Genomic DNA, 13,458 nt, shown 5'->3' with positions numbered 1-13,458 from the left:
TGGACAGAGGGAGCATCAGCCTAGCGCATTATCTTTAAAACAATTTATTAAATGAAAAGACATACACATTATACTCACAAAGCAAATGTGAAACAGGGGCAAACATGAGAAATAAAGGACCACCAAGGGTCTCCACTGAGCATCCTCTGCTGCCGCAGGCCGTGGAAGAATGTGGACCTCCAAAGAACCTCTTACGCGTTTCAAGGTGTTCCCCCTTCATCAGAGCTAATTGGAGGGGTGAGTGCAATTAGCTCTGATGAAGGGGGAACACCCTGAAACACGTAAGTGGTTCTTTGGAAGTCCACATCCTTCCACGGCCTGCGGCAGCATAGGATGCTTAGTGGAGACCCTTGGTGGTCCTTTATTGCTCATGTTTGCCGTGTTTCACATTTGCTTTGTGAGTATAATGTGTATGTCTTTTCATTTAATAAATTGTTTTAAAGATAATCCACTAGGCTGGTGCGCACTCTGTCGATTCCTTTTTTGCTATGGAGGGATGCTTTGGACTGGTTTCTATAGAGTGGTTGCTATAAATGGGTTGCTATGGAGGGTTACTATGGACAGATTGCTATGAACAGGTTGCTATGGAGGGTTTCTATGAATGGGTTGTTATGGATAGGTTGCTATGGAGGGTGTGCTATGGACAGGTTGCTATGGATGGTTTCTATGTATGGTTTGCTATGGCTTGTTTGCTATGAACAGGTTGCTATGGACAGGTTGCTATAGAGGGATGTACAAAAAGTAAATGACTCATGCGCTTGAGGGGTGGCCTTGAGGCAGGTATCCTAAGTATGCGATTCAGGTCTAGTTAAAGTTGTCCCGGCTGTGCTGCCACTTTCAACAGGTCATGGTAACCCAAACAATTTCTAGAAAAGGAATGGACAAAGGGCGCACCAGCCTAGCGCATTATCTTTAAAACAATTTATTAAATGAAAAGACATACACATTATACTCACAAAGCAAATGTGAAACAGGGGCAAATTTGAGCAATAAAGGACAACCAAGGGTCTCCACTGAGCATCCTCTGCTGCCACAGGCCGTGGAAGGATGTGGACCTCCAAAGAACCGCTTACGCGTTTCGGGGTGTTCCCCCTTCATCAGAGCTAATTGGAGGGGTGAGTGCAATTAGCTCTGATGAAGGGGGAACACCCCGAAATGCGTAAGCGGTTCTTTGGAAGTCCACATCCTTCCACAGCCTGTGGCAGCAGAGGATGCTCAGTGGAGACCCTTGGTGGTCCTTTATTGCTCATGTTTGCCTGTGTTTCACATTTGCTTTTTGAGTATAATGTGTATGTCTTTTCATTTAATAAATTGTTTTAAAGAAAAGGCACTAGGCTGGTGCGCCCTCTGTCCATTCCTTTTCTGCTATGGAGGGATGCTATGGATGGGTTTCTATAGAGTGGTTGCTATAAACGGGTTGCTATGGTGGGTTACTATGGACAGATTTCTATGGAGGGTTGCTATGAATGGGTTGCTATGGATAGGTTGCTATGGAGGGTGTGCTATGTAAGGTTTGCTATGGATGGTTTCTATGTAAGGTTTGCTATGGACTGGTTGCTATGAACAGGTTGCTATGGACAGGGTTGCTATGGAGGGTTGCAGTGGACAGGTTGCTATGAACAGGTTGCTATGGACAGGTTGCTATGGAGGGATGCTATGGATGGGTTTCTATAGACTGGTTGCTATAAAAAAAGTTGCTATGGAGGGTTACTATGACCAGATTGCTATGGGCAGGTTGCTATGGATGGTTTTTTTTGGATGGTTTGCTATGGACTGGTTGCTTTGGAGGGTTGCTATAAACGGGTTGCTATGGATGGGTTGCTATGGAGGGTTACTATGCACTAGCTGCTACAGATGGGTTGCTATGGATAGGTTTCTATGGAGGGTTGCTATGGACAGTTTGCTATGGACTGGTTGCTATGGAGGGTTGCTATGGACCAGTTGCTATGGACAGGTTGCTATGGACGAGTTGCTATGGATGAATTTTTATGGAGGGTTGCTATAGCTGAGATCCTAAGGAGGGTTGCTATGGGCGGGTTGCTATGGATGGCTTACTATAGAGGATTGCTATGGATGGGTTGCAATGGAGGGTTGGTTAGACTGGCTGCTGTGTACAGTTTGCTATAGATGGGTTGCCATGGTTTGGCTATCTAAAAATTACAAAGGAGACACCAGCGCATGGCCGTCCTCGCATAACACCGTTTTATTAAACATGGAACAACATGACTAACAGATACACTCACATTTTCTCTGAAGTTAACAGGCACATAGAAGTTCCCTTTCTTCCTCTCTCCCTCAGATGGCCCCTTCAGATATATATGGAACTCGGACACCGCTCCTAAGGTGCCCAATAACCCGAATCCTCCTCGCTGGGTCTCGGCGTTCACAATCCAGTGCGCCTGAGCACGGACCAGCTGGTTAGTCGCAACTGCGCATGGGCACTGTGGCCCAGCCGGAGGGCTATAGATGTAAGGCGGGTAGGGATCGGAACAGAATGTTACGCTCATGGGTTGCTATGACAACAAGTTTCGGAGGCAAGGCCTCCTTCCTCAGGTCACACCCACACTAATCCCCAACCTCCTTTTATTGATAATGATCCCACCTATATTTCTCTACTAAAGGGGGCCATACGAGGAGGAATTTAATCCAAATGGGAGAGGGGAATAAGAGGCTGAAAGGCAACCCTATAGACAGCATATAATCAACTATCACAATACATTATCACAAGAATAAATTTATGTCAAAAACTTATTAAAACATTATAGAAATATTTAAAAAAACTTTTAAAATTCATCTTTTATAAAAAAAATCATTGCAAAAAACATTATATATATATATATATATATATATATATATATATAATAAAAAAAGGGAAGGGGGGGTCACATATTAATTATTATTTAGGGACATGAAACAACAATAATTTTAAGATGAGAGCACTCACTTCTAGTTCCTCATTCAACCCCCATGGGGACATGAAGTTGAGTGTGAAGATCCAGAAGGTCTCTTGCCTACATAACCATGAAAACCTTTCCCCCCCCAGGGAGGGACATAGGTATGGCCTCAATACCAAACAACTCCAGGCCTTCCGTACTGCCTCCATGCACCTTACTGAAATGCTGGGGCACACTGTGTTTATCCTTTTTCTGCTCTATATAGCGACGGTGTTCTCCAAACCTTGTGCGCATGGCCCGAACTGTCCTCTCTATATAGAGCAGACCACATGGCCTCTTTGGGAGTACTCAGCTAAGGGCTGAGTCTTGTTCCAAAATGGGCCACTGTTTCTGGATGGCCCACTTGATGGCCCAGTGCTGGTCATTGAACCATGGACTGGCTAATATGGATGGGTTGCTATAGAAAGGTTGCTATTGTCGGGTTGCTATGGATTGGTTGCTTTGGATGGATTACTATAGACAGGTTGCTATGGAGGGTTGCTTTAGACAGGTTGCTATAGATGGGTTATTATTGAGGGTTGCTATGGACGGGTTGCTATGGAATGGCTGTTATGTACTGGCTGCTATGGCCGGGTTGCTATTGACAGTTTGGTATAGATGGGGTACTATGGAGGGTTGCCATGGACAGGTTGCTAAAAAAAGGGTTGCTATGGACAGTGTTCTTTTGAGAGTTGGTATGGAGGGTTGCTATGGATGCGTTGCTATGGACTGGTTGCTTTGGATGTGTTACTATTGAGATTTGCTATGAATAGGGTGCTATGGACAGGTTGCTAAGGAGGGTGTCCATGGAGGGTTGCTTAGGACAGGTTGTTATGAACTGGTTGCTATGGACATAATGCTATGGACAGGTTGCTATAGAAGGTTGCTATGGACAGGATACTATGGGCGAGTTACTATGGAGATTTGCTATGGACAGGTTTCTATGGAAGAGGTTGCAAAGGAGGGTTATTATGAAGGGTTGTTATGGACAGGATGCTATGGAGAGGTTGCTATGGACTGGTTGCTATTGAAGGTTGCTGTTGAGTGGTTGCTATGGATTGGTTGCTATGGATGGGTTGCTATAGATGGGTTGCTATGGACAGGTTTCTTTGGAGGGATGCTATGGACTGGCTCCCATGGACAAGTTGTTATGGACAGGTTGCTATGGACTGGCTGCTATGGATATGTTGCTATGGAGGGTTGCTATGGAGGGTTGCGATAGATAGGTTGTTATGAACTGGTTGCTATGGACATAATGCACTTGGGGGCCAGAAACCAGAAAGCAAGCTACTCACTAGGGGGGGAACCTCTGGGTGAGTCTAGGATGGAAAAGGACTTGGGGGTACTGGTAGACAACAAGCTTGGCAGTGGCATGCAATGCCAAGCCGCCGCAAGCAAAGCCAACAGAATACTGGGATGTATAAAAAAGGGGATTCACTCCAGAAATAAAGAGATTATTCTCCCACTCTACAAGACTCTGGTCCGACCACATCTGGAGTATGCTGTCCAGTTCTGGGCACCGGTCCTCAGGAAGGATGTGCTGGAATTGGAGAAAGTCCAGAGAAGGGCAACAAAAATAATTAGGGGAATGGAGGACATCAGCTATGAGGAAAGACTACAAGCACTGAACCTTTTCTCTCTGGAGAAAAGACGATTGAGGGGGGATATGATATCAATGTACAAATACTGTACTGGTGACCCGAGCATAATGAACAAACTATTCAGAGAAAGGAGATACAATAAGACACGTGGCCACTCACTAAAACTTGAGGAAAGGCGGTTTAACCTTAAAGTGCGTAAGGGGTTCTTCACTGTAAGAACGGTAAGGATGTGGAATTCTCTTCCACAAGCAGTCGTATCAGCAGGGAGCATTGATAGTTTCAAAAAACTATTAGATGGACACCTTAAAGACCACAACATACAGGGGTATACAATGTACGGTTAAAGCAAACACACACACACGCATCATAGGTTGAACTGGATGGACTGATGTATTTTTTCAACCTCACTAACTATGTAACTATGTAACTATAATGCTATGGACAGGTTGTTATGAAAGGTTGCTATGGACAGGATGCTATGGGTGAGTTACTATGGAGATTTGCTATGGACAAGTTTCTATGAAAGAGGTTGCTAAGGAAGGTTACTGTGAAGGGTTGCTATGGACAGGATGCTATGGAGAGGTTGCTATGGACTGGTTGCTATTGAGGGTTGCTGTTGACTGGTTGCTATGGAGGGTTGCTATGGATTGGTTGCTATGGACGGGTTGCTATAGATGGGTTGATATGGACAGGTTTCTTTGGAGGGATACTATGGACCTGCTCCTATGGACAGGTTGTTATGGACAGGTTGATATAGACTGGCTTATATGGATGTGTTGCTATGGACAGGTTGCTATGGAGGGTTAATATGCACTAGATGCTATGGACAGTTTGCTATGGATAGGTTGCTATGGATTGGTTACTATGGACTTATTGCTTTGGAGGGTTGTTATGGACGGGTTGCTGTGGATAGGCTGCTATGAACGGGCTGCTATGGGCAGGTTGCTATGTACTGGCTGCTATGGACAGGTTGCTATGGACTGGTTGCTTTGTGCTGGCTGCAATGGACGGGTTGCTATGGATGGTTTGCTATGGACAGGTTGTTAGTAACAGGTTGCTATGGAGGGTTGCTTTTGGACAGGCTGCTGTGGTGGGGCTGCTATGGAGGGTTGCTATGGACAGTTTGCTATTGAAGATTGTTATGGAGTGTTGCTATGGATGGGCTGCTATGGACAGGTGGCTATGGACTAGTTGCTACGGACAGGTTGCAATGGATGGGTTACTATGGAGGTTTTCTATGGAAAGGTTGCTAAGGAGAGTTGCTATGTACAGGTTGCTATTGACAGATTGCTTTGGACTGGCTTTTATAGACAGGTTGCTATGAACAGGTTGTTATTGATGGTTGCTATTGAGGGTTGCTATGGACAAGTTGCTATGGATGGGTTACTATGGAGATTTGCTTTTGACAGGTTATTATGGACAGGTTGTAAAGGAGGGTTACAATAGAGGGTTGCTATTGACAGATTTCTATGGAGAGGTTGCTATGAAATGGTTTCTATTGAGGGTTGCTGTTGATTGGTTGCTATGGAGGGTTGCCATGGACAGGTTGCTATGGAAGGGTTGCTATGGACGGGTTGCTATGGACGGGTTGCTATGGACACATTGCTATGGACAGGTTTCTATAGGCGGTTTGCTATGGACGGTTGCTATAGAGGGTTGCTATGAATGGGTTGCTATGGACCGAATATTATTATTATTATACAGGATTTATATAGCGCCAACGGTTTGTGCAGTGCTTCACAATATGAGGGAAGACAATACAGTTACAATACAATTCAATACAGGAGGAAATGGATGGCCCTGCTCGTTAGAGCGTCCAATCTAGAAGGGAGGGTCAAGTGAAACAAAAGGCAATAACTATGGAGGATGAGCTGATGGAGATAATGGAAGTATAGTTGTTAGGTGTGGGTAGGTTAGGCTTCTCTTAAGAGGAGGGTTTTCAGGGATCGTCTAAAAGCTAATAGAGTAGGAGATAGACAGATTGCTATGAAGGGTTACTATGCACTAGTTGCTATATATAAGTTGCAATGGATAGGTTGCTATGGGGGATTGCTATGGATGGGTTGCTATGGACGGGTTGCTTTAAACTGGTTGCTTTGGAGGGTTGTTATGGATGGGTTAATATGTAGAGTTGCTATGGATGGGTTGCTATGGAGGGTTGGTTTGGACTGGCTGCTGTGGACAGTTTGCTTTAGATGGGTTGCCATGGACTGGCTACTATGGACAGGTTGCTATGGATAGGTTGCCATGGTCGGGTTGCTATGGACTGGTTGCTTTGGATGGATTTCTATGGACAGGTTGCTATGGAGGGTTGCTTTAGATGGTTTACTATGGACAGGTTACTATGGAGGGTTGCTATGGAGAGGTTTCTATGGAGGATTGCTATGGACAGGTTGCTATGGAGGGTTGCTATGGACACGTTTTTTATAGACGAATTTCTATGGAGGGCTGCTATAGATGGGATACTAAGGAGGGTTGCTATGGACGGGCTGCTATGGACGGGTTACTATGGAGGGTTACTATGGATGGGTTGCTATGGAGGGTTGGTATGGACTGGCTGCTGTGGACGGTTTGCTAGAGACAGGTTGCCATGGACTGGCTACTATAGATGAGTTGCTATGGTCGGGTTGCTATGGACTGGTTGCTTTGGATGGATTACTATGGACAGGTTGCTTTGGCGGATTGCTTTAGACAGGTTGCTATGGATGGGTTACTATGGAGGGTTAGCTATGGATAGGTTGCTATGGAATGGCTGCTATATTCTGGCTGCTATGAACGGGTTGCTATTGACAGTTTGTTATAGATGGGGTAATATGGAGGGTTGCTATGGACAGGTTGCTATAAAGGGTTGCTATGGACAGTGTTCTATTGAGAGTTTTTATGGAGGGTTACTATGGATGGGTTGGTATGAACAGGTTGCTATGGGCTGATTGCTTTTGACATGTTACCATGGAGATTTGCTATGGATAGGGTTATATAGACAGGTTGCTGAGGGGGGTTCTATGGACTGGTTGCTATGAACTGGTTGCTATGGACAGAATGCTATGGACAGGATGTTTTAGAGGTTGCTATTGAGGGTTGCCATGGACAGGTTGCTATGGACTGGTTGCTATGGACAGAATGTTATGGACAGGTTGTTAAGGAAGGTTGCTATTGAGGGTTGCTATGGACAGGTAGCTATGGACGAGTTGCTATGGAGATTTGCTATAGACAGGTTTCCATGGAAGAGGTTGCTAAGGAGGGTTACTGTGGAGGGTTGCTATGAACAGCATGCTATGGAGAGGTTGCTATGAACTGGTTGCTATTGAGGGTTGCTGTTGACTGGTTGCTATGGAGGGTTAATATGGATTTGTTACTATGGACGGGTTGCAATAGATGGGTTTCTATGGACAGGTTTCTGTGGAGGGATGCTATGGACTGGCTGCTATGGACAGGTTGCTATGAACAGGTTGCTATGGATGTGTTGCTATGGACAGGTTGCTATGGAGATTTGCTATGGACAATTTGCCATGGATGAATTTCTTTGGAGGAGGGTTGCTATGGACGGGTTACTACGGAGGGTAGCTATGGATAGGTTGCTATGGAGGATTGGTATGGACTGGCTGCTGTGGACGGTTTGCTATGGACGGGTTGCCATGGACTGGCTACTATGGACGGGTTTATATGGATAGGTTGCTATGGTTGGGTTGCTATGGACTGGTTGCTTTGGATGGAATAATATGGACAGGTTGCTATGGAGGGTTGCTTTAGACAGGTTGCTATGAACGGGTTACTATTGAGGGTTGCTATGAATGGGTTGCTATGGAATGGCTGCTATGGATAGGTTGCAATGATCGGGTTGCTATGGACCAGTTGCTTTGGATGGATTACTATGGACAGGTTGCTATGGACGGTTGCCTTAGACAGGTTGCTATGGACAGGTTACTATGGAGGGTTGCTATGGATGTTTTGCTATGGAATGACTGCTATACTCTCTCTTCACTCTACTGGCTGCCAGCTCATCAACTGTCTTTCTGCTCCAGTCAGTTCTAGTGTCCGTCTCACTGCATACTGCGGGGGGCGGGAAAGGGGAGGGAACTTTTTCCAGGCTCTGCTTCTGTGTTTCTCCAGAAGAGGCTGCGCGGATCTTCCGGATGACGTCATTTGCGATAGATTCAACCTATTCTCTGCATCAATTCAATAATTTTATTCAACACCCTTACCTGACAATGAATTTCTCATTAGAACATTTAGAGCACCTGCTTAACAATTTTTAACTACTTGAAGGCTTTTAAAACCTTCTTCTTGTTTAGGACATTTTTCACTTTTCAGCACTATGATAATTTGACTAACAATCACTCAGTCATGCGACACTGTAATCAAATTAATTTAATTTAATATTTTTGAGATGGTGGGTTTATTGTGTTCTACAATATAAAGGAAAAAAAAGACTGAACATTTGGAAAAATAAAAACAGTTTTCCTTAGTTTCTGCTGTAAAACGTAGCAAATAAATCATTTTCCTTTATTTATTTTACTGTGCTTTGTAGATTTTCTATGATCATATTCTCCTGAGGGAGTGAATCAATTTTATGAAACATGTAGAGAAAATGTAGTCCCAGTTCTGTATACGCTGTAACAAGTTGATGTGCTAACTGTCTTTATATAATGCAATATATGGCTTGTATGGTTTTAGTCATGTATGTTATTTTACATATTTTAAAAAATATGCTGTAATATATATTTACAATTTTTAATGAATGACCATTGTAGACTTTTATTCTTGGAGCCAGTAAAGTCCCATTCTTTTTGATATTGATCATATGTTTGTGGTATTCAGCAGGGATGGTGGCACCTAGGGAGCGTTTTTTTTATTTTATTTTTTTATTTGATATTCAAATTGTGGTTTATGTAAACTGTGTGAATGTTATAGAGTCTACAAAGTATATATATTGAAAATGTGAAAGGTTGATGTTCTTTTGAGTTCCTAGACAATCCAAGATATTAAGTTGGAAGATATATTAAGTAATGAAGTAGATAAATAAAATGTAATTTTATTTCACAAAGTTGTAATTTCAAGAAGCTATTTCTCACACACAGCATGGGTATACTTACAACTACATCCTAAAACACATTATTATACTGTTTGAGTGTGAGAGTTTTGCTGCCTAGAAGCATAGAGGGACCCAAAATCCAAGGAGCAGTTTCAGGCTTTCAAGGGGCATAAATAATGCATCTAATTTCATGACTGCCTATCACACTTCTTGAGGACCTGAAGTGCCAGGGCAGAAGAAACACCCACAAAATGACCATATTTTGCAAAATAGATCCTTTAATGAACGTAATTAGAGGTAATAGAATTATTTGAAGATTGTATTTTTTGAAAAGCATTTTTCAAATATGAAAATAGAAAATTAAAATGTATGTTTTTTTTTTTTTTCTATACACAGCTGTCAATTACTAAGATATTTCTCATACAAAGAATGTGTATACTTAGGATTACACTCCAAAACTATTTACTTTTTCTCCCAAGTAGGGACCCAAAGCTTAATGAGCACCTTCAAGTTTTTAAGGAGCAGAAGTTACACATCTGATTTCATAACTAGCTTTTACATGCTTGGAGGTCCTGAAGTGCCAGAACAGTAGAACCCTCGACATTTTGGAGAGTAAACACCCCAATATATATTTAAGATTTATAGTGAGTTATTTAAATATTTAATTTTCTGTCAAAATGCTTTGGAATATATTGAAACAAAATGAAAATGTGTTCTATTACATAAAGTTGTAAATCAATAGGATATTTCTACCAAACAGCATGGGCATACATAGAATTACACCCTAAAAGACATTCTGCTACTGCTCCCAAGTATTGGGATACCACATTTGTTTGGACTAATTATGTATAGAAAACAATGTACAGTAATGCTCACTTCTGTATGAGAACCCAGGGAATATAGCTTAGTTTAGCATTACCCTTAGCAATCCCTGTACCAATAAGCCAAACAAACCGTGCCTACTATTAGTATGTGGCTGCCCTCAGGAATGTCATGTTCACTGGCAAGGGGGAACAGGAGGCTGAACAAAGGGATGAACAAAAGAATTCCTGTGGTTCCAGAAGTGCAGTTGTCTGCGGGGTATTAGTGGGGCTGGGACCAGTGTCTCGCAGGAACATAGTGATGGGAAGTGCAGATGGGTTAGTTCAGGTGACAGGCAGAGATGTGGTCAGCAAACAGGCAGTGAATTGGTCCAGGTGGCAGGTAGAAACATGGTCAATAAACAGGGCAGGTTCACTACTGGCAGCAGGCAGAAATAACATTGCATGGGTGTAATGTTGATAAGAAACACTGTTGCTAGTTGCACTGGCTCTGGTGACACTGTACTGATGTGGCATTGACCAAGGACACTGTTGATGGCTGCACTGGCTCTGGTGTGGTTAGCAATCAGGAACATTGTTTCTGGCTTACACTTCTCTGGTGATACTGAGATTGGTGTGGTGGCAATCAGGAACACTGTTGCTGGATGCACTGGTGTCAGGTAACCAGGAAACCACAGCAAGAGTGAGGAAGCGATATCAGGAATAAGCCGGGGTCAAGTCCAGAAGCGGGCAGTCATCCAAGCCAGGGTCGAGTCCAAAAGCCAGTAGTCTGCTGATGCCGGGTCATCTGGCGATGCTGGGTCATCTGCCGATGCGGAGTCCAGAGCCCGGAGAGTCGTCAGCCAAGCCAGGTCATACACAGAGGAACACGGAGAACAGAAGACTGATAGCAGAGATTCACCTTGGAGCACAAACGCAAGGGCAAGGACTGCAACTCATCAGGTGATAGATATAGTCAGGTGTGCAGCATTATCATTTTACGACACCCAGGCAGCAGGCAAGTGATGATGCAATCAGAGTTTATGAGATGCAGCAGTCTGCACATGTCCAAGATGGCTGCCAATAGGAGGGCAAGGTAAGACCTTGACAACTGGTCTGTTGGCTTACAATGGTCTGGCGACACAGACTTGTGCCTCCAATCAGGAACAATGTTATTGGCTGCACTGGTGTGGTGACACTGGGACTGGTGTGGCAGTGATAGGGAAGGAACACTGTTTCTGGCTTACAATGGGCTGGTGACACTGGGACTGGTGTGCAGCAATCAGAAACACTGTTGCTGAATGCACTGACACTGGAAATGATGTGGTGGTGATCGTGATCTCTGGCTTGCTTACACTGGCCTGGCGACACTCGGACTGGTGTAGCAGTGATCAGGAACACTGCTGCTGTCTTACAACAGTCTAGTGAAACTGGTACTGGTGTGGTAACGATCAGGAACACTGTTGCTGACTGCACTAGTTTAGTGACACTGGGACAGGTGGGGCAGAACACTGTTGCTGCCCTCCACTGGTCTAGTGACACTGGGACTCGCAGAGCAGTGATCAGGAATACTGTTGCTGGATGCACTGGTCTGTTGATACTGGGACTGGTGCGGTGGTGATTAGGAACACTGTTACTAGCTAACATTGGTCTGCTGACACTGGGACTCATGTGACTGCAATTGAGAACGCTGTTGTTGCCTGCACCAGTCTAATGACACTGGGACTGGTGTGGAGGTGATCAGAAACACTGTTTCTGGCTTACACTGGTCTGGTGACATTGGATCTGGTGTGGTGATGATCAGAAACTGTTGCTGGCTGCACTGGTATGACAATACTATGACTGGTGCAGAGGTAATTAGGGACACTGTGGCTGGCTGCCCTTGCATACAGTGTCATCAGAGCAGCCAGCCAATGTTCCTGATCACTAGCCACCCCAGTACACTGAAACCTAGTGACACTATATTGGGGTGTTTAGTGTTTAGGGACACTGACTAACTGCTCTGGTGACACGGTACTAAACATAAAAGCCTCTGCTGATTGCTGTGTAAATAAGGCAGACCGCTGTTCTGTCAGGGAGTAAAAGAGAGATCTTGTGTTTCAGCTACACAGATCTCTCTTTTCGTCCAGTGCATCCACTCCCCCCACAGTTAGAAAGCACTCCTTAAAGCGGAGTTCCACCCTAAAATTATACTTACCTCCATCTTCTTGCTCCGGGTCACCTGAAAAACAAATGGATAATCACATTTTTTTTTTTTAAATTACCTTGTTTAGAAGAAAATATACTTACCTTACTTCCTCTTCATCCCCTCGGCGGCCACGGCGATTCGTCACTTCCTGGCTTGCAATGATTCCTGGGAGCTGAACGTCATCGCTCCCAGGAATCAATGCGCCTGCACCGGCCCTGATGTCAGTTCTGGTGCAGGCGCCGTCATACTTTGCTAAACAGCTTCTGGGCATGCCCAGAAGCTGTGCAGGGATGACGCTGCGGCACCGGAAGTGACGGCGGGGCCGATGCAGTGCATCGTGAGACCGAAGAAGACGGAAGAGGACACAGAAGAGGTTCGCGCTGGCTTCAAGCTGCCCACACCTGAGATGGCAGCGCTGGACAATACATTTTCAAGGTAAGTATTTCTTCTAAAAGGTAAGTGCAACCCGGGACAGATCAGAGGCTAGCCATTGTGGAATGCAATAGCCCTGACTGTCCCGGGGGTATTTTTATTAAAATAAACTTTCCCAGGGTGGAACTCCGCTTTAAGAGCACACTTAACCCCTTGATCGCCCCTGGTGTTAACCCCTTCTCTGTCAGTGTTATTTATACAGTAACAGTGCAATTTTTCTTTAGCTCTGATCACTGTATTGGTGTCACTGGTCCCCAAAAAGTGTAATTTTTGTCAGGTTTGTCTGCCGCAATGTCGCAGTCCTGCTAAAAAATGCTGACCGTCGCCATTACTAGGAAAAACAATAAAAAAAAAAATCAAAAGTCAATAAATCTATCCCATAGTTAGTAGATGCTATAACTTTTGCACAAACCAATTAATAATCACTTATTAGGATTTTATTTTTACCAAAAATATGTGACAGAATATATAT

Source organism: Pelophylax lessonae (genome assembly GCF_965119305.1).
Source record: "Pelophylax lessonae genome assembly, chromosome: 12".
Classification (NCBI taxonomy): Eukaryota; Metazoa; Chordata; class Amphibia; order Anura; family Ranidae; genus Pelophylax; species Pelophylax lessonae.
Note: the sequence above shows the minus strand (reverse complement) of the source record.